This window comes from Columba livia, chromosome 3, assembly GCF_036013475.1.
Source record: "Columba livia isolate bColLiv1 breed racing homer chromosome 3, bColLiv1.pat.W.v2, whole genome shotgun sequence".
Lineage (NCBI taxonomy): Eukaryota > Metazoa > Chordata > Aves > Columbiformes > Columbidae > Columba > Columba livia.
In genome coordinates this window covers 107580440-107602610 of record NC_088604.1, presented here as the reverse complement: position 1 = coordinate 107602610, position 22171 = coordinate 107580440, and the positions used below count along the sequence as shown (strand labels likewise).

At 38.0% G+C, this 22171-nt stretch overlaps 2 long non-coding RNA genes across 3 annotated transcripts in view; both read left to right on the top strand.

The window, feature by feature from the left end:
• Positions 1-18281, top strand: part of LOC110363511 (uncharacterized) — a 42502-nt gene extending 24221 nt beyond the window's left edge. For both annotated transcript variants that reach the window (XR_010471676.1, XR_010471675.1), the window contains 2 exons: positions 15484-15728; positions 17687-18281. This is a non-coding gene — a long non-coding RNA (uncharacterized LOC110363511). The remainder of the gene's footprint in view (positions 1-15483; positions 15729-17686) is intronic.
• A 1459-nt stretch (positions 18282-19740) lies between these two features.
• LOC110363510 (uncharacterized) overlaps positions 19741-22171 on the top strand; it is a 152230-nt gene continuing 149799 nt past the window's right edge. The window contains exon 1 of the long non-coding RNA XR_010471674.1: positions 19741-19911. This is a non-coding gene — a long non-coding RNA (uncharacterized LOC110363510). The remainder of the gene's footprint in view (positions 19912-22171) is intronic.

Below are 22171 nucleotides of genomic sequence, written 5' to 3'. Positions count from 1 at the left end.
GGGGTGATCTTCTGCTCTTACCTGTAGTTTCTTGGCCAGTTTATGAGATGCATGAGAGAGTACCTCCATTTGCCAGGAATGTTTTCTTCCCATCTTGGATGTAATTCCTCTCAGCATAGGCCTGTATGAACTCTCTACAATCTGTCTGTGCAATCATGATATGTACTCATTTCTCCACAATGATGTGCTTGTATAGTGTGATGATTAATTCAGATAAGTGCTCTGTGGCAAACTCCTAGCTGGAATCAAGTGTTCTTTACCTTTCCATAGCCAGGTAAAATAAATATATTGTCCTCTCAACTACAGTTAACCTCAGGCAGCTATGTTAAGATGATATCTACTGTATAGCTGGTTTTCTTAAAATATGTTCTAGCTAGATCAGGTTAGTTGCCTTGCTGTCAAATAGCCAACATTTTTCTGGCAATGAAAATATAAACTCAGTGTACTGACAGTTAGAAGAACTCTTCCAGATGGAATGGGGGTGGTGAAGGTAGAAACTCATGTTCTTAAGAAGGGAGTAGAAAGTAACCCATTTGATTATGTGTTGAAGTGTGGCTGTTTTGTTGTTGGTGTGGGTTTTTTAAATGTTTTTTTCTTCCCCGAACTGATTCTGTTTCACGAACATTTTCTTGTGTTTCCTGTTTCCATATATATTTGTTGGGAAATCCTGACAGGTGGTATGCATGGGGACAGAGCCTACCTGGATGATTTGATTCATGATTCTGGAGAAGTTACGTACCAAGAACTTGTTTGTAGGCATTTGCCTGTCATCTTTATTATTTCCTGAAAAGGGTCTAAAAATATCTCCTCTGTGTCTGTATATGTTTAATTTTCTTGTACTAAATTTTACCTTCTTTGTGGAAGAAATTACTTTTTTTATTTTGCATTTGTACAGTGCCTGCTATGGCAACCTGCTGATCTCTGCTTAGAACAGTAAGATGCTGTGGCAATACTCCTAATGTTCATAAACATAATAGTGAATTGTAAGGAGACTGGACAATTATTTTGAAATTTCTGATGTTGAGCATGCTAAACAGAAGCAAAAGTCAATTCCACTGAAACTTATAGCTCTTTTTAGCCTGTGATAAGTAATTCTTTTCTTGTATAAACTCAGTTGTTTGAGGTTTTTTTGGTGTGTGTTTTTTTTGTATGTGTGTGTTGTTTTTTTTTTTTTTTTCTTTTTTTCTTTTTTCTTTTTTTTTTTGGGCTTATGCTTTAAATTTAGTAGCAATAAGCAACTGTGATTATAGGTCTCCTGATGCTTGGCAAATTTAACCACAGCAAGTTTACTGGTGTTGTCAAGATTGTCATGTTCTTACAGTAGTAGAAGCGACTCATGTTAAAACTAAGGCACTGATGGCGGCACAAGTGCTGTGTAGATGCGAGATGTGGTGGGGATTCTCATGACGCACATTTTTAGCCGGCAAACAAACAAAGGCTTTAAAGTGGGATTTATTTTTTTTTCTTTTTTTTTTTTTTTTTTTTTTATTTTTTTTTATTTTTTTTTAAATTTTTTTTCCCCAGGAAAGACTTGAAACAAGGAGAGGTTAAAAAATGTGCACAAGGTCATACAGGAAGAGGAAACTGTTACAGAGTCAGGAACTAAGTGCAGCTCTTTAAGCTTTAAGTATCTGTTAGAATAAAAGACAGATTTACTCTCTTTTGATCATCTGTACAGTGGTATTTCAACTGGAAAGTTGTGTGATGCCCACTGAACTGAATGTGTTTCACTTTTTCAGATAATGCTCACCATTTATTTGGGAATTATCTTTCTCAATTCCACCTCTCAGTGTTGTTTCCTGTACCTAAAATGTATCCAGTTGTGCAGTAACATTTTACATTTTAGAGTAGTTGAGTTATTAAAAAAGGAAGAAAATTTTGCAAAACAACTGCTTCCCCAAAAAGGAATAGTGTCATGCACCTGTACTTAAAAAAAAAAAAAGAACATCCCAAACCAAACAAAGAAAAAACAAACCAGCAAAACTTTTCTATATTAAGCAAGTATGAAATACAAAAGACTGGCATTAGGGGAATATTTTAATTTTTATTTTTAATTTTTATTTTAGTTTTTAATGCATAAATTCTTTGCTGTTTCTACTCAAAGATGATACAAAAACCATAGGAAAAAAATAGCATAAAGCACGTATGGAAGTTTTTGCCTAATACCTTAATGCAATATCAAAAACATATTTTCAAATGTGATGTTTTTAAACAATTCAAAATAATTCATTTGGAGTTGACTTGACTTTGGTTATATGTTAAAAAGTCGTTTTTAGAAAGTCATTCCCTTTTAACTGCTTTTGCACTTTGCAAATTGTTACCTAAGGAAAAAAAACATATAAGATTTCTTGCTGATGATCTAAAGAATGTGAGTAAGATAGCTGGCAGATGGCTTACAGATATCATTCTGAAATACCTTATACTGACAAATAACAGCGGTGCGTATAATTAGCACTCTGCAGATGGTACATGAAGTGATCTCCACTTAGTACAGAAACTATTTTTTTTGATAGGCCATTTTTGAGAGCCAATTTTGAAACCACGGCTTGTAGTGCCACTCAGGATAGACCCAGACGTAGCTGAGAATTTATTCCCCATTGAGTTTTGTGTGTGAACAGACCTGTGGGTTTGGGGTCCTGGTCCCCAGGCAGTATGCTGCCACAATATAAGTGATAATGACATGTTGGTAGATCATATTAGACTAATATAAAATTTGCAGACTTGTAGAGGGAGGAGGTTGAGACAAGGCACAGTTGAATCATTCCATTTTTATTGCTTGGAATTTTGTGAATTATCCGATATTTTCAAGCATGCAATGCATTTTCAGCCTGGTGTTCCTTCCAGCACAAATTATTTGATTGCAGTTTTGTACTGGACGTAATGCTGATCTCTACTGGTATTTTTTACCCAGATGTTGGCAAAAGCAAGTGGCAAAGAATAGACTTCAATGACCTCTTACCGTAATGATGTTGTTATTGCCCTTTATTTGTATTATTGTATCAGTTAGGAGCCTTCATCTCAGATCAGTTCCCATTGTGTTTGGAACTACAGAAACACAAAAACCCTGACATCTTGCTTTCAAGAATTTTCTACTTAGTGTAGACTAGAGGCAACACGTCAGCATATGTAGCTACCTCAGAGACTGCAAGGAAACAGGAAAATGATGTTTTGTCGTTTTATCGTATGTCTTTTTTTGATTATATTGCTGCTGAGGAGAATATACAGTTTAGAGGGAAGACGATATAAGTGACAGTGGGAAGGCAAGTGGAAAAATATTAATTTGAAAAAACATAGTAAATAAATGGTGGCAGGAGAAGTCATAAGCCCAACAGGGACTGGAAGTAGTCTTTCAAAAAGTAATGAAAGATTTAGGGAATCGATAATTAATTGCTCTAAAAGTAAAGGAGGGAAATTAGCTTGTGACTTTGTGATAGAGGAAGGAGTCCATAGAGGCATACAAAGTGTAAAAGCTGGTGTAGTTGAAGAGATCAGCTAGGAATGTGGTTCCGTCAGCAGTGTTTGGAATGGCTATGAACAGTGAACAGGTATAGGCTTTATTTTTCAAAGCCAGAATAAATGATATTGCAGTAAGCAAGATGGAAGTGAAAGTGTGAAAGTGAATTTTAGCAGCTTGACAGTAACCAGACAGGAAATATTATAACTCAAAGATGATGCGCAAGATAGCTCTACAGAATTTGAATGTGTACTCAGAATTAAAGATGAGACAGGGTGAACAGCAAGTGAAACGGTGAGTGATAATCATCAAATAGCCAGAAAGAGTCTGTGGAAAGGAAGGGTCAGGAACTCTTTTTAAGTTTTCTTGCTCTTCAGTTCATGTCTAAAAATCACTGAGAAGTTGATCAGGATATGAATTTGCCTAGGAGACAAATTTGCAGTATACACAGGTCCTTGAGGTGATGGGAAGATGAAGATACCTGCATTTCTAATCTCATGTTACCTTGGGAAGTGCTGTAGAAGGAAAAGTGACAGAGAGGCAATGAAGTCATGGATATGGAATCTCCAAACATGCTTGCAGTTTGAGGGGAAAAGCCAACAGGGGAGGGAGGTTACAAAGGGAGCAGAGCAATGAGAGTGGGTCACTGGGATTAGGGAAGAAAATGCTACATTCTGCATTCATTGGAGAAAGGAGAGGAAACTTCAGCTGAGACAGATAAAAAGCTTTTGTAAATAAAACTGTCCCTTTCTGCTCTGCTCTTGCAGGGTGGTAGCCTTCTTTCATGCTTGATTCTTACACAACTCCAAGGCTTTCCATGGAGAGCTCTCTGCAGGTCACTTGGTGTCTTTTTCTTCCTGCTACATCTGAGATACAGCTGTCTGACTGTTTGAGGTAATGTAAATCTTTGCTGGCTTCTGTGGCTCTATCTCTCCTGGGCTATGGAGTTTTTATGCTGACCTCTTGCACTTCTTACTGCATCTCTCAGCCTACTCCACCCAAGCAGGCTGGATGCTTTGCTCTCCCCGGACTGAACACTTGCTCCCAGAGGGTCCACCTGACCCCTTTGTACTCTGATTAAATCTAAATATTTATATGCACCAACAGCAAAGCAGTCCTCACCCATGACAACATGGAATTTATTTTAAGTGAGAGATTCGCTTAATGAAATAAATGCTGAGAGGACAAATCTATAGTAGACACCTGATCATGTTTTTTCCTCCAGAAATATTGAGGAGGCAGGAAGGGGATCATGTGGATGAGCTGGGATTGCCAGATTAGCAGGTGAAGGAAAGGAGGAGAGAACTGATAGCCAGGCCAATGTCAGTAGGTGAAACTAAAGAGGAAAGAGTCATTAGGGTGGAGAAGAAGGTTGCAGTGCAAGAGCATGGGAATTAGTGCTACTGAGGATAAGAGAGCCCAATGGCAGGGTAGGCAGAGATATCAGTTGGGGAATCCTTGCTGTAAAAGATGAATGAGAGGCAGCAAGAACTGTGTCTTGACCTGCTGCAGTTACTGTAGTGGAAGGACTGACCCAGCCAGATGAGGAACTGTTCAGCTGTGGGTTGTGTGGGTCACAAGTAGGAGAACTGAAGGCACCAGGAACTGTTGGGAGAGGTGTGTGTGAGGGGAGGAATGATACAATGGAGCAGGGAGAAGGTCTGTGCTGCTCGAGAGAGAAAAGGAAGAGGAAGGTGTTTAAACACCAAGCAATGGCAGAGAAGTAATCAGACAGGCCCGTGTGTAACTGATCTGAGATGAGAGCAGGTGATTCTAGGAGAGAGGTGCTTCATCAGAATCTTGCTGCATATTCAGATAAGAAGAGCAGTATTAGGTAAAGCTGAAATGTCTGTAGAGTGTTTGCCATCTGCTGTACCTGTACATGCTACAGACCTCGCAAGCCTGCAGCCATGTTTCCATGTTGTTATCCTTCTTCACACCAGGCTTCTTCTCTGTCACTTCTCTGTCACTTCTCGTCAGGGAGGGCAAATAGCTGGTGGGATGAATTTCAGTAGTAATGAAATAGATCTTGGAAACAAAACTAGACCAAGGTGGATGATGTGGCTCTGTTCAACTTGCACTTACACAGGCATCCAGTGGCTGTGCATTATTGGTGGCAAAACATCTGGAGGAAGAGATGGCAGTGAACAAAGAGCAGGCCACCCACTTTGGGAGACTAAGAGGATCTTATAAAGAGCCTGTAAAACTGTATTGGGAGAGCATGCATCTGGAGAGGACAGTTGTTTAGGAAACAGCATCTCAGATTCAAATTACAGGAGTCTGTTTTTGACAGCAGGTTCAATAAACCAGATTGATCCACCTCCACCCGGCCCAGCATGCAGTCAGAGCACTGTATTTTAATAGTCCTTTGTAGCTTCCTGCTGCTACAGTTATACCCACCTCCAAGGTGTGAGGTCAGCTGGATTTATTGCTTACTGAGAGTGAAATGAACACTTGAAGATTGAATAATTGTTCTCTTTTTCAGTGTTTCAGTCTATTGTACACACCTTTTCTGCTATTATTCCTAGTGAGGGTGAATACATCTGGCTCAACTTTGGCATTTAATGGTGCTTCCAGAGAGCTGCCAGAACAGCACACCCAGGGAGATATCCTCTCTCAGCTCTTCTCTTATACTCAGGTAGATGATCAGCTTTTATTTTTTCTGGTCTGATTCCAGGACCATATTTAAATGTGACGTGCACCACTATTTACAATGAATTTACTTTATGCAGTGAGTTGAATTAATGAGAGGACTGAAAACTGCCTTTGAGTCCAAGGATATACAGAAAAGGCTTAAATGAATCTGAGTAATGTGGGATTCTTAAATACGCTCTTGAGGTTTACACAGTGCTATTTTCCCCAGAGTTTGTGGTGCATAACTTTATAGAGTGATATATCACACATCTCTAAATGTTCCTTGATTTATATTAAATATATTGGGCTACTACAGCTCAGTAGAGGGTGATCTTCTACAATTTTTGTCTCTGCTTGCAGATGATCCATTTAAAACTTCTAGGGGGCTGTCAATGAACTGAAGTCATGATGTGATGGGCTAAACTGGTTGTGTCCGTGTTTTATATTGATCCGATATTTCTGATTAGGTACCAACCAGAATAATAGCATGAGTGTACCTTTGTGGGTTGCAAAAGAAATGTAGGGGTTAAAGTACCGTAGAGCCACACACACCAGACAAAAGTACCTGGCATTTTTTTAAAAAATATGTGAATATAGTGGAGCACAGTAGAAGACAAACTGACAGCTTTATTTAATTATATGGAGACTTGGTCTAAAGACTTTGAGATTTAAAAAGACATAAGAGAAGAAGGCAGTGGTCCATGTGGGTACATTAAACCTCTTGTATACTTTTGTCTTACTGGGTTCTCGGTTTCTGCAGTGACTGTGTTCAGATTTGGAGGACTTCCTACTTCTTAACAGGGAAGAAAATGATAGAAATGCTCTTTGACTGGGGAGTGTAATGAAAAATAGCTTAAGTTGTGTGTGTGGGCAGGGAGAGTGAATGTCCAAAGTTGAGCTTCTGAACACTCAAACAGAAGCCTGCTAATTGCCAGTTTCAACCAGTATGGGCTGGGTTTAAATTTTGATGATCTGTACTAAGCTGAAGTGGCATGGCTTGGATCCTCCAGTCAATACAGAGAGATGAGAGACAACCACAATCACTTGTTGAGCATCTATGCATAGACTATTTACATTGGGAAAGAAGTCATTTTGGGGGTCTGGAGACAAAAAGAAGGATTCCTGAAAGGAAGAAATGGTTTCAGGAAGAAGGACGTGGGGTTCCTGACTGGAGAAAAGAACTTGAAAGTGGGGAAAAACCTAAAGGTCAGAGAAGTGCATGGAGACAAATGCTGGCGATGCCCAGGGACTTTGATGTGTAACAGCTGAGATACTTAGTGTGAGGAGTGGAGCAGCATGAACCAACATGACTTTCTGGCCTTTCCAGACCAGCATTAACCAGGGAAAGGAAACTGAGATCTACTGGATGTAATGCTGTGGTGGAGAGTAAACTAGAGAGTATGTAAAATAATCAAATAGAGTAAAAGCACTAGCAACATTGCTTCATAAATAAACCCCAGTATCCAGAGCCACTACAGGTTGTTGTTTTCTCTGTCTTGCCAGGGATGTGGAGTAACCCTGAAAAAATGAAACTGACTAATACCTGAGTTCTTAACCTTAGGCTTTTCAGGGGAAGAGGGATGCAAGTACAACCTGCAAACTTCCCAAGAGACCATCATTGTATATCCTCCACCTTCCTTACCAGCCAACTGCCAAAAGGATGCACCATGAAGTGCAGGAGCACCTGCAAGTCTCAGAGCTCCATCCTTGACCACAACTGCAGCAGCCCTTTCTGCTCCTGATTTTCTTCTCTGTACTGAGTGGCAGCAGAAGCTGATGTGGGTGATGTTGAGTGGTTGCTGTAGTGTCTGTTGGGAGACTTGATTCTCCTTGATTTTGCGCAGAAGGCCCTAACGGTGTTTGAACCCTTCACAGTGATTTTTGAAAGGCTCACACCTGGGCCATACAGAAGGTATTACAGAAAGTCCGGGGTCCCAGCGCTGGCAAATTCACATTCCTGACATAGGGTTTGACAGTGTTCAGGCCTTAGGATTTGCTTTCTGTTTCTCTGCAGAAGAGCATAATGTGTGAGAGTGAGTAAGAATCGCTTAAGATCAAATGTAGAAGAAAATCTTAAAGCTATTTACTTTCCTTTCAGTGATCCTAACTCCCATATGTATTACTCCATAGTTAACGGAAAGTAATTCTTTTGACTTCAGAGAAGCTTTTCCTGGTCTGAATGTCTGAGTGAGGCAAGTCTCATGTGCGTAACCATATTATATACCTGAGAGCCCTGGGATTTCTTTTGCATTGTTACATCTGTCAGTCTTCATGGTTTCTTCTTTTCGGTTGGCAAAAGTCACTCCATGTAACCCTTTTGTGTCTCCTGGTATCATGCCAGGAATTATTTCTTAGTGCTTGGCTATAATGCCCAAGAAACCCAGTGAGGATTTAAACTCCAAAGAATTAAAGCACAGATTTAAGGACAGTCCCTAAACAGAAAAAGGGTGAAAATTCTTCACAAAAGCCATATTAGACAAGAAGTCAAGAGATACAGGAATGAAATTACAATTGCCACAAGCCGGATGAAGAGATACCTTGGAAGGAATATTAATAGGAAATGGCAAAAGATTCTTCAACCTTAAAAACCGAAAAGAGCAATGACTAGAGAATGGTTTGCTGTACAATGAGGGAGAAAGGAACATAATCCAAGCATAGCAGCTAAGAGTAGAACTGAATGGTTTGTGCTGGGATTTAGCAGGTCTAGTATGTTGACTATTAGAGCAAAGGCAAGATGGCTAGCAGTGGTGAGGTTATGGAAACAGAAATTACCACTTTCTGGATGAGAACCCAAAGAGCTTAATCCTTTCAAGTCTGGAGACCAACTAATTTCCATCCCACAATGCTGAAAGAGCTGGCACATGAAATTGCAGGACTGCTGGTGAATATTTTTAATAAGCCTCAGGGGAGAAAGGATCTGACTACAGAATAGAAAATGCAGTACCTTTATTTTAGAAGGGGGAGAAAAAGTGATGTGAGAAAGGACAGGCCATTAATCTCACCTCAGTTGCTTGCATGGCTTAGAACAAAGTTTGAAGGAAGGACTAATTAAGACACATGAGAAAATGGGCAGTGGGATAAAGAGCAACCTGGCTTTATCACAAGAAAGCTAAAGAAAAGGCAGACACCTGGCTTTTTTCTTGTCTTAAAGAAAAGTGTTCAAAAATTTGAAAGAGTGCTTCTAAGCACCTGCTCTCTGGAGAAAATTCTTAATTATCGTTCCTTAGTGGCTCAGACTTTACAGTGGCTGTGCTCAGCATTTCCCTCCAGATTTTCCTAAAGTTTCCTGCTGAATAAACTGATCTTCAGGAGTCATTTAAAGTATAGCTCTGGTCTCTTCCCTGCATACCAGACACCAAAAGGTAGATGCAAAGCTGAGGCTTACTATGATATTACAATTTTTTACATGATTGTTTCTGTAGTATTTTTAATGTTGGTAATTGCTTTGTGTGTCTACAGTTAAGTGTCCTCATTTCAAAACAAGGACAGTGTGTCCTGACCTAGCCAAAACATTAAAAAGAGATTTTGATGTGGTTTAATTTTACCTCAAAACCAGCCTGCAACATTCAAGATTTTTTGAATGCTTTTTAGGACCAGCCTTCAATTTACATTGTTATGAACAATCAGTTGGTCAAGTAAGCAAAACAAAGACTTCTGTGAAAAAACAAAGATTTCTGTGAACAGTAAGCAATTTGATTGTAGTATTTTAGAATTACTTAGAATATGTTCATACTAGGGCTATTTTTATGATTCTTGTATAGTGTAGAGTGATATCAGGGAGAGTTGAGTTGTGTTGTAGTATTTTAGAATTACTTAGAATATGTTCATACTAGGGCTATTTTTATGATTCTTGTATAGTGTAGAGTGATATCAGGGAGAGTTGAGTTGTGTTGAGTGCTATCTCAGCCTGCTTCCACCCTCCGGCTCAGCTCAGGTATTTCTACAATAAATTGCAATCTGCATTACAGAGACAAATGATGCTGCCTTGGCAACATTGGCTGAAGCACGGGGGATTGAACTGGATGTCATGTGGAATTGTATGCAACTTTCCCGTTTCTTTAAATTGCTAGATCTGTGTGCAATATTAACCATATACACTGGTAAGGATACACAAAGTAGAGTTCAACCAAATGCTTTTTGAAAGTTGCTGTAATCAGCAATATATGCTTAAAGTGTGTTTCCTTGAAATGTTAGTTTACACATTTTGTTCTGTATATAAAAGATCCTTATACATTTTGAGCTACTTAGGATATTGGCTCATCAGAGAACTTTAATTCTGAGATCCTTATAGCCACTAAAGTTTTTGATTTTGAAGACATTTCTGATTAGCTGGAAGTTATCTTACAGACCGCCAAGAAATGGGAAGGGTGCTGCTGCTTGTGAGCATGGGGAAATAGCAATGGTGACCTTCATCTCCTGTCTGCCTCATGAAGCAGCAAGACTTCTTGACGGGCTCAAAGAAGGATTTGCATGTGATACTCCTATGTGTTAGGTAGGCTTGGCTTTTACATCTAATTCCTGCTCTCCAGAGGTAAGTACGTTGGAAAATGCTGGACATCAAGGAACAGGTCCAGTACTGCCCAAAGGCCATGCTAAGGCAAAGAATTATTTATCTGTCATTCTTTTTTGAAAGTCTGTCAAGCTTTTTTTGCTTGCAATGTGGGAGAGAGGAACATGGAGAAAACACTAGGTTGTTCTTGGTAGAAGACTGCAGACATAGCAATTAAGTGGTAATTTAAGCTTCCTGATCATGTTAGCATCTAGTAACAGTCAGAAAAATGACCTACTTGGATTTCAGGTAATACAACCACGTATGGTGAAGTGATTTTTTTCTTTCTCGAACTTCAGTCAGCTGGTAGCAAATGTCTTTATGTTATATTGTCCCTTACAGTCTGCCGAAACAAACTTCTGCAGTTCCTAAATTCAGATTTCAAGTCCCATGTGTCTTGCTGAGAAAGTCTGTAGTTTGTTGTTTTTAAATGCCTGCAGCAAACAAAGAATTTTCCCAATTTTAGCCTTTGATAATTTCTGGCCATGGTACATCTTAATTACAATTCTCCTGTTTTTTAGCCTGTCTGCACTTACAGACCTTTTTCTGCTTTTCTCAAGATTAAATTTAGCTGATGAAGAGAAAATAATTAGAAAATAAATAAGAACAATAGGAACAAACCCCTTATACCCCAAATGTAGAGGTGGACAGTATGCATGTGACTGCATGTGTGTGAAAGCTTGAGAACAGATATTTTCCATAAATAGCACAGCTGACCATGTTCTTCCAAACACTGATCTGATAGGGCAGTGTTTCTTTGTGTGGAACTAAGGATGACACATAAGGAAGAAAGGAAAAGAGGAAGCTTAGAAAAGCAATATGACTGCTGCAGCTCTGTAAAAGTGTATTAACTGTGTGGGAAAAGTTTGGCAGTGTGTTGATGTGGGTTTTTTGTTTGTTTGTTTTTTGTTTATTGAGGTGGGCAGATACAGAAGAGTTGCCTCCTGGGAGGGTTTGTACTTTCCAAATTTTCTAGGCTAAAGAAATGTGTAACAACTCGGTTTGCATTGATTTTTTTTTTTTTTTTTCATTATCAAAGTTTAATCATGTTAACCTCAGGAGGTAATTTTAAAGACTTCCATTAAATTCAGGTATATGAACACCTCTGAGACTGATGCCACTATTTGCTTGTCACCTTTACTTTTACAACCCTCTTATTCAAGCTAGACTGAATTGTCTGTTGATGCTCAGTGTTTTCTAAATCAGACTGAGAGCTGGGTGAAAACTTGTGAGTTAATTCTCATGAACTTTTGAGGTGTTCAGATATTAAACAGATCTTACCTTGAGCTGAATTCTGAACAGATTTAAAAACAAAATTATAGTAGCTAATGCTCTCTGTCTTTACATCCAATATTTAGAATGATTGGCAGCAAAATTTAAAACACATTATTATGTACTAGTTGGGCAACCTACATGCAGGTAATCTGGGAATTAGCAGATGGTTTCTAAATTCTTCTAACTTTAGAGATATTACTGATTGCAGCAAAATGTAAAGAGCAATATGTAAAATATTTAAGCTGGAAAAAGGGATGAAGATGCAATATTGCCTTTCGTGGTAGGTTAAGCCTGGCCAGCTGCTATGCCCCACCAGGGTTGTTTGCTTACTTCACTCCTCCTCTCACCTCTGAAAGACATGGGAGATAATAGGAAGAGCAAAAATGAGAGAACTCATTCGTCAAGGTAAAGACAGTTTAGTAGGTGAAGGAAAGAGGAAAAACCCATGAAGTGATGCAAGGGCAAGCACTCAACACCTACTGGACACCTGTTGTCAAGGACAACCTTAAGAAGCAGATATTTATGTAGTACCTATTTCTAACTACTTTGTCTCCTCAAGAATACTCCTATTGTGTCAGGAAAAGACACACTAAATTTTTAAACCTAGTGAGTAGCAAAAACACCCTCATATGCTTTGCTTTTAGATTGTGACTGGTCTTTTTTGTACCTCTTAATTTTGTGCATCTTTGTAACTTACTTAAGAGAGGATTTCAGATGTGCCCGTGTAGAACATTCAGTTCACCTGAACAAATTATGCCCTGATTCACTTCATTTTTAACTTACTTTTAATTGTAATGGTAACTCTCTGCTTTTCTGTGAGATAGCTGGAAAAAAGATTGAAGCCTTTAGATTCAAATCAGTCCAAACCTCCATGAAATCTTATCTAAGGTATGTACATGTGTATCATACAAACAAATGTGTTCTGAATTTGTAACTTGGCATTAGTTTAATATCCAGCACGACTTTAAAGAAGATCATAATCTGAAAAATAAAGCAACATTGAAATAATCCATGTAGTTAGTTTAAAAAATCAGTACTAGATTGATTTTTATTGAATTACAGCTCTGCATACAGTCTACAAATTAAACAAGTTTATCTAAGTGGAAAAGGGTAAGGATAAATTAAAACATGGAAAATTAAACATGGCCAATGAGTGCAGTATTTTCATGTTTTTGTCGTAAAGCTGATAAATTATTGCTACAAAGGTATGAAAAATGCAGAGGTTTTCACACAATAATTGAACTTATGTATTCTGTTTTTGTTCTGTGAACACATAGGCATTTAATGGTTAGATTTTGTTTTGTTTTGTGAGGGTGCTTTTTTTTTTTTTTTTTTTTTTCCTTTAGCTATTCTCAAAAAAAAACCAAAAGAAATACCAGAAATCTCATTTTCTTGTTTTGTGAACACTGGGAATGAAGGGCAGCTTCTACTGTATTATAAGTCTCCCTGCTGTCAAATGAAAGAAAGATTCTTACTAAGTTACTAATTTCTCATCAGACCTGAGTGTTGACTCAGTAGTAAAGTTTCACTTAAAATAATCCTTGGCACAATATGGCCTCAATTTAATCTGAAGTCACTGTTGGAATGACATTTGTGAAAGTTCCATTATCAGTCACAGAGCAACTGACCCTTCCTATTCAAGAGATTTGGTTGCCCATGTAAGCATTACCCTATGCAAAAATCTCAATAAAGTTTTTTGTTTGTTTATTTGTTTTTATGAAGGACTCTGTCTGTGACTGCCTGTGTGACAATACTGATAGGTATTGTGTAGTAATCAATCAGAGTGATGTGAGGGGTTTTTGCTAAGATACTGAGTATTATGTGGCTGTAGAAATATTTGCCTATTATAGTATTGACTAAGTCCATGTTTAGAATCAGTGGAAGAATGACCGATATTTGCTGGGTCCCCAGAGTCCCACTGAGGGACTATTCGGGGACCAAATCGCCTAATAGAATTTGCTGAATGGAAGTTGCATTATTTCATTCTGAAAATATTATTCCACCATCCTTCAGGTTTTCTGGTGAGTAACAGGGTTTGTTTTTAGCAGCTACAGCCCTCAGAGAATAGTGATCAGTCTTCGAATGCTAATACCCTTAAAAATGTGGGTGATGAATAGCTGGTGAAACTGTGACAAGAGGCCTGTTTGTTGCTGTAGTCATTCTGCAAATAAAGTCAAAAAGGCATTAGAAGGCTGTTAAACAACAATAGAAAAGTGCAAACTGGTGGTAGAGCCAGTGGAGTACAAATCCAGAAGAGACCCAAGCATTTACAAAACTAATCAAAGACATTGAACTAAATTCTTTTATATGCTGTAATGCTACCTTGATGGATAACAAAATAAAGAATCATTGCTTATTCATAGACATTAATTTGATTGAGTTACTATTAATGACATCTGAGGGGGAGGCTTTTGTTACTGGAGTAAAAATGATAATCAGGAAGTATCAAGTGAGAAATATTGGAAAGGAAGTGTCAAATTGCATTAAAAATGGCATCTCCTGGTGCCAAATGACTCGTACCTCAAACACAAATCATGCTCAGCGCTTGCCAGTTTCTCAAAGCTGTAACTGCTGTTCACCATACAAACTGAATTTGGGCAGAAAAATAGAAACAATAATTGGGAATCAGTTAAGAACATTTCAGTAAAGGTCTGCACATTGATGATCTAATCCATGATCAAGATCCTGAACATGAGAAGTGCTTCTGTTAAAGAAAAATTATGTGGCTAGACAGCAAATGAAAAAAAACATAATGTCTTTTTTCCTGGCCAAGTAGACAGATATTGACCATTTTAAACCAATCTGTACTTAGTTCACTGCTTACACTTATGTAATTTAAGAAATTCAACCAAACTTAACTAACTTAATGAGCACACTGCTAATACATTAGCACTCTTTAGGGGACAACAGGGATGTAAAAGAATATAAATAAATACTTGTGTCATGCCCCCCTCAGTCCAGTGTTTCATGGCTTTACACAGCTTTTTGTGCATGGACACCTGTGTTTTACTGAGTCTGTGTTCAAATGGGAATTGGAGTCCCATCTCTTATAGAGGTGAGAAAGGAAGGAACAAGTCCAAAGGTTCTTCAACAGCAACTGTTAAAAGGAAAATATTCTGTATCTACAGATCTAAATAATTTGCAAAGAGCCTTCCTGGATCATTGATGTTGATTTTTCAGGAAATTTTCATGGCAAACTTCCCTGAAATGAAATAAAACAAGTTTACAATGTTTAAATACACTAAAAGAGACCATTCTTGGTAGTTCTTGGCCTATCATTCTGGCATCAGTCCTGGACAAAATAGTACTAGACAGTATACCTTAATAGAAATGTCTGTTATTATTGTTACTATTGAATTTAAAGTATTGATAATTTAATGGCAGTGTAATTAAACTTTGATAAGGCATTGCATTAATACTACACAACTGTAAGAGTAAAAATGACACAAAATCAAATTGTTATAAAAAATATGGATTAAAAAGAGCTAAGTGCTGTGTCTCAAACCTGAACTGTAAACAGGAAGAAACAACTCCTGTCTGAAATCTTTCCTATTTCTTTGTCTCTTTCTAGAATTGACTTAGTGTGAAGATGTGTAGCACTGGTGAAGTTTAAAGTGATGCAAGTACTGGGAATATGGTTGTTGCCGGAAGAGATAAGACGTCTGATGCAGAATGACCTGGATTGCTTTGGTATACTGAAAAGAGCTGAAAACTGTCTTATGGTGTGAAATTCTTCCTGTAGAGGCAATGACAGTAAGGATGGAGAATTCTCTTCTGGCGAGTAATGTTGGAAAAGTCCTGTGGATTTTCACCCAGGTATGAAAAGCGCGTAATGTTGTGACCATAAGACTTTGGCTGTATACACAGGGAATTATCAGACATTTAGGGTACAGAAGGTACCTCATTTGTACTTTTGGTACATATGGTCCCTAAGGGACTACAGCATAGACCTGTAAATAAATACTGACCCTGTCAAATCCAGACCTGAAAGCTGCTGGGCTGGCTCACTGTATTTGGCTGTGCCATCATGGTGACACTAGGAGGTCTCTACACTGTCTTGCTCTGGGAGGTATAGAGGCACAATACAACAAATGGTATACAAATAAAGAGTCCATGCTGTGTGGATGAGAATTACAAAGTCAGAAGGCTGAGAGCTGAAAGTGACAAATTCAGATGTGAAATATCACATATGAACAGGGAGAATAATTAACTTTTCCCTTACCATGACAAGCATGGTGGTTGCCTGTCCAGCTTCAGGGACTTTAAAAATGAAGAATGGGTTTCCTTCTGGGAATGGACATGCTAGTCCAAGCAGGAACATTTCAACAGAATCCCATGGCTTACCTTGTGCATGAAACCAGTCACAGACCACAACAGTCCCTCCTGGCATCACAGTCTGGGTTAGCCACCTCAAAAGCAACAAAATAAGAAAAAAAAAGTTCCTCATACTGTTGTATGGACTCATACAACAAGAGAGTTGGGATCAAGCAGACCTTTATGAGTCTCCCAGTATGCACAAACAGTTCAAAATGGTCTATATGTGAAAAAGAAAACTGGCTCTTGATTAGCCCCAGAAATTTCATGAGTGGCAAACTGTCTAAAGGTAAAAGTACAGCAAGACAACCTGCATAATTTACATTCTTTGAATGGGTTCAGTTTAGAAGGTTAATATACAATATGTGGAGACCCCACGGGCATAGTGTCTTGTCACAGAATATGATCAAATGCCAGATGTGACAGTCCGTGAGATGAAGGTCAAGAATTTATAATCCTTTCATTAATCAAAATGGAAATCAAAGAACAATAAAAAGAGAGAAAATCGGCAGGTATAATGGCAGCAAGATTAAAACTAGCTCTTTCAAAAGGATTACTGTTAATGTCCTCTAGGTTTTAACACTAAATGGCAAGGTTGTGTGTTTTGTTGGGGTTGAAAACCCTAAGCTACTTTCTCCAGTGTGATGACCTTTCCATTGTAATTGTCCTTTGAGTAAACTGATAACAGGGAAATAAGAGGGAAGATAGTCTCGCCCTGATGTACTCTGCCCATACACTGTCTTGCTAGATGCTCAAGATTCTGTTTTCAAATGACAAAAAAAAAAAAAAAAGCCCTTCTTTCAATTGAAAATTTATGATCTATTTAGCTTTAAATCACAGGAGATACTGCGACTTAAATGATTCCAGTAGTTTGCATTATGTGAACAATTATGTTTTTCTTATGAGAAAATGAAATTATTACTCGTTTTAAGATGTTGCTTCTTAATTCAAGGAGAAATTTGTCTTTTTAAAATTTATTGCAGATAATGTATTTTTCATTCACTCTTCCTTTTCCCCTTCTCCCCCTGTCCTTCTTCCTTTTTATTATGTCATTGCGAGAGCTAGATGTAATTTTGCTGCTATGGGCTCAGACACCGTGAAACAAAGAAAAGAGGAGGTATCTTAATCCTTGAATTATATGGTCACCACACTAAACACATGAATTTAATCTGCCCGTGGACTTTCAAGGATGCTTACAGATGAAATAAATAGTAAATCCCTTTCCTTACTGTGGAGGTCAGGAAGTGTCCATCTGCCATAGAAGCTGCCCTGTGTCTGAATATATATATATACTGAGTATGGCATTAAATTGATAGTGCAACTGTGTCTACAATAAAATCCTCACAATTCTGGGAACAAATCCAGTCTCATAATAATGTAGTTATTTTATATATTCTTCTTTTGCTAGGGTTTCATTCTATTTAAAGGAAAATAATATGTTCCTCTTTTCTTCTCTACAGAAACAGAGGAAGCTGCAAGTAACAGAATGTTCTATTAACTGAGCTAATGGAGCAGCTCTTTCTGCTAAACTTGTATAACTCTTTGGAAACACCATGTGCTGCTTGTTCACTTTCAGTCTCTTTACTAATCATTTTAGCAAGTCAAGTAAGGTCCCTTCCTTCTCTAAGGATGTTTCCCTACATCACAGTCTTGAAGCCTCACTTGCTGCTAATTGCAGTGATTGCAAATATGTTGACACTAAATCTTGGTGAGTATTGAAAAGAAATCTGCAAATATTTATTTGATTTAGTAAGCACATGTGCTTTGGCAGTGTTCACACCCCTTGGAGATTTTCTTTCACTAGCAAGCTCTTAATGGCATGAATGATTGCAAAGTGATGTATTTTGAATAAAAACCTGCAAATTTCAAAATCAGAACGGTAAATATTATTGCCATAAAACTGGTTCTTAAGCAGACTGTTGGACCTACTGAAGTAGGTGTGCTATCTTGCAGATGAAATAGCGTGTGAGTTTTCAGCAAAACATATGAGAGATCAGTGAAACTGCCAGTTTACACTAGCAAAAAGCTTGACTGCTAAGCCATATCCATAGAGCCATCTGGGCATCATTACTTGAGATGTGCACAGTTTGTCCTTGGGGAAATGAGGGATTTAAGTGCCAAAATAAATGTACTGTGCTATAGTTTAAAATATACACTGAACTGTTTTACCATTCTCATCTGTCTTTCCTTTTGGAAGTTGCAGAGCCCTGCAGTGATCAGTCTATTAGTGAACCTTAGTGAAAAATGGTGCTCAAAGGATTCCTATAATTTTGTGTCTTCCAAAACTCCTGATGTTTCCCTTGCAGGATTTTTGCTGTCAGCCCTACGTGGTTGAGAACAAAACAGTGAGAAAACATACTAATGAGGTTAAAAGGAAAGAAAGATAAAGGTGAGGAGAGAACAGGAAAGAAATGAAATAATCCTTATTTCTAAAGAAATTTGTTTTAAAGAGGAAGAGGAATAGATGGATTTGTAGTTTTTGACTGGTAAATTACAGACTTGTACAAATGTACCATGCAATTAAGTTAGAATATTATAAAATTTTAAAGCCTGCTTTTTTAACTGCCCTTCCATATCTGGTCTCCATTATTTTAAATTTATAACACCATCAGGAATATTAGCCATCGAGGCTAAGCATGGGAACAAGGCTAAGCATGTGGAATAAAATGACTTTTTCTTCCAATTTATGTTTAATCTCTGTATTGCAATGTTAGGGGAAAACCAGAATATTATTTTTCTGCAGCATTGCATCTTGCACTGCTATGTAGGCCTGATTTACTGAATCTTACTTAGATGAAGTTACATTAAAAAATGTACTGATAATCAACCTTACAGAAAGTTTATTTCAAGCTTGAAGAAAGCAGCTTTCTCTTTTATATGGGTGCAAAATACAAGACATTGACAAAGCTCTAGAAAGAATTTAAGGCAGAAGAAGGAGTTATATTACTTTAGAAAATAGCATGATTGCCACATAATTTTTCTTTAGATGCTTCCCTTTCCTTTGTATCGGTCCCTGCTGTTTAAAGTTTCCCTGTGTTGTTTGACAAAAATCTATCAGTTTATCCTCAGTATATACAGCTTTCCCTAAAGTATTATAATAAGAAACCAAATCACCTGCAAAGTTTGCAAGCAATTTTGTATTGCTGAGTGTGTATTCAGTGTCTTACAAAATGCAGTTAATTGTTTTAATCATTTGTTTAGCAGTGTCTGATTAAACATGAAGACATATCACCATAATTAAGTTAGTTTGGCTCTGAACTTGATACATATCAGCTCAGATGCTGAGGTCTAATCACTGGGAGTTGTAAGTGCTAGTTGCAACTGGTGAAAATAATGGATTAATATCTTACAGAAGCTTGAAGCTTTGGAGAGGAAGTTTTTATCAGACTTGATGAAAACTATCATGATGGCATTAAGTCGTGTTAACAATAGCGTGTACTTCCTTTACAAAACTCTCAAAATCAGAATGTTTCTTCTATTTTTCTTTTCTCTTTTTTTGTACTTTAAGTGACGTGCAAAATTTTAGTAAGAGACTTTCTGTCCTGAAGATCATACCTTTGAAGTATACAAGACAGGCAAAATGTGGCAGAAGGGAAGAACTGTTATAACTAATTTACAGGAAACTGAAGGTCAAAGATGTTAACTTTTTCCAAGATCAGACGGGAGGCTGGAACTGTGAATCAAGGTAAGGATCTTAAAGGCAAGATGTTCCTTCTGGATTTGTTTGCTTAAATATTGGAAAGAAAATGTTTGTGATCTCCAGATTTGACATAGCAGAGATCATTCTGCCTTTGCAAATCTCCATGGAAACTCATGATACAGGGTTGAAATGGAGACTGCAAAGCAAAAGTAGTGCAGCTCTGCGCTGTTTAACTGTAGCAAATACTTCTTTTTGTGTGTAGTAACATCTCCTTAAAAGTGGATTAGGAACTGCGAATAGAGGAATTTTCTTCATCATGAACTTTTGTTGTTAGTGGAATGTTGTAGCAGCAAGGCACCCCTCTTGTAGAGTTATCAGATTTTAAAGGCTGAAAATTATGACAAATCCAGAAGAAAAATCACTGTCAGAGTAAAAAAAAAAAAATAAATACTTACTGCACCTGTAGGGTAGAACTGCAACTGCCTATGCATAATTTATTTTGCATTCTTCTGGATGCCCAGCATCCAGGAAGAGCAGAAGTCTTGACTGATAGACTTTTCAAATGGCTACAGAATTTGTCCATATAAGATGAAGGTTTTGAGTTATGAAGGCTGTCTGGCAAATTTTCAACTTTCTTCTGGGGAATAAAGGACACACTCAACCTGTTCTGGGTGCAATGCCGCACAGGAGAAATTCTGTAGTTTTCTTCTGAGATTTCAAGGTAGCATTAGGCATTGTGATCCTTTTAATGCCGAAGTAAATGTTTCAGAGATTGATGTTGCTTCCATCTGCCCATACACATCTTTATTTAAATAATAATTTTTAGGTCCTAGGATATGAAGAATTAGGCCTTATCTGTTCTAAACTGAGTGTGGAAATTTAATTTATTTTGAGTCAAAGGTACTGCTTCATCAGTTCTATCAAGACTCAAACAGATATATATAGTTTACACACATAAGCTACTTTGTTTATCTTCATTGTTATGTTATTACCCTTAGATTCTGACTGTAAAATAACAGCTAATAAAGTTTTCCTTTAATTAGTCCATTTTGATTTAATGTTTTGTAGCTCATTTGAGACATGCAGGTTTGTTATTTGCTTATGTTTATTTTCTTTCTATAAACTTAAAGTTACATTCATTTACTGAGGAACAATATTAACTGTGAATGCCAGTTTGCTTTCTGGCATGTTCCTTTGTGTTTTAATTGTGTTTAATAGTAGCAGCTCTGAATTTCCTCTCAAAGGTACAGGTGATACTTGTGCAGTGGTCCTGATTCTGCAGTTGCCTGTGTGTTAAATTCTTAGTATTACTGCATTTATTTTTGAAAGAGTAGGATCTTTGTACATGCCAAAGTGGGCATAAAGTGATAATCACACTAGGAAGCTTAGAAATCACTCTCATTGCAGGAAACTGCTTAAAAGCATTTAAGTCCTATATAAATTACACTGAATTAATGAGACTTTCACTGAAGAGAACTGACATCCTTGCTAATGGTAAATGAAATCACAATAATTAGTCTAATACATTGAATAAGAAATGTGCCCATTGTAATTCAAGAATATGGGACAGACAGGTCTCCTGATAATACATTCACAAGCAGAGGAGCTGTGTAAAATGTTTTTAGCTGACTGTCCCCACTGAGAGGGTGCCCTGTGTGGTGATATCGTGTCCAAATACAGGTGCAGTGCCACTGTGCCCAGCTAGCACACCAGTTAAACTTACATGGGGCGTCACTCCCTGCAAGCTTTGAGGCGTGATCTACTGAGGGAACCTCCTTTGCATTTTAAAGGAGCAGACGATAGTCTTGCTTTCTTGTTTTAGGCACACAGACTGTGCAGTCAGGGAAGGGACCCTCCTACAGAAATCAAGGGAAAGCAGGAGCTAAATGCGAGTGGTCTGAAATTCCTGTTTGGAAAACCTCATCTCTCTCCATCAGCTACCTGCTGAGCCCAGGAAGTGCGGGTCTTGAGTTGGGCAGCTGAAGCAGGATGGTAAAATATTATAGTGCATCCCTTGGCTAAAGCAAGAATTTCCATCAAAACATCCCAGTGAGAGAACAAAATATTTCAAGCAACTTTACCAGTTCGTAGAATCATAGAATATTTTGGGTTGGAAGGGACCTTCAAAGGTGATCTTGTCCAACTCACAAGTGAACCCATAGGTTGTGTTACAGCAGGAAGCTATCAGGCTTCTGGCTCTGGACAAGAAACTTTCCAGAACTGCTGTGTTCCTGTAAGGGTCCTCCTGGACTATGAGGGAGAGAGAGCCCACCAGCCCTGCTGACCAAACCTGTCCCAGCAGCTG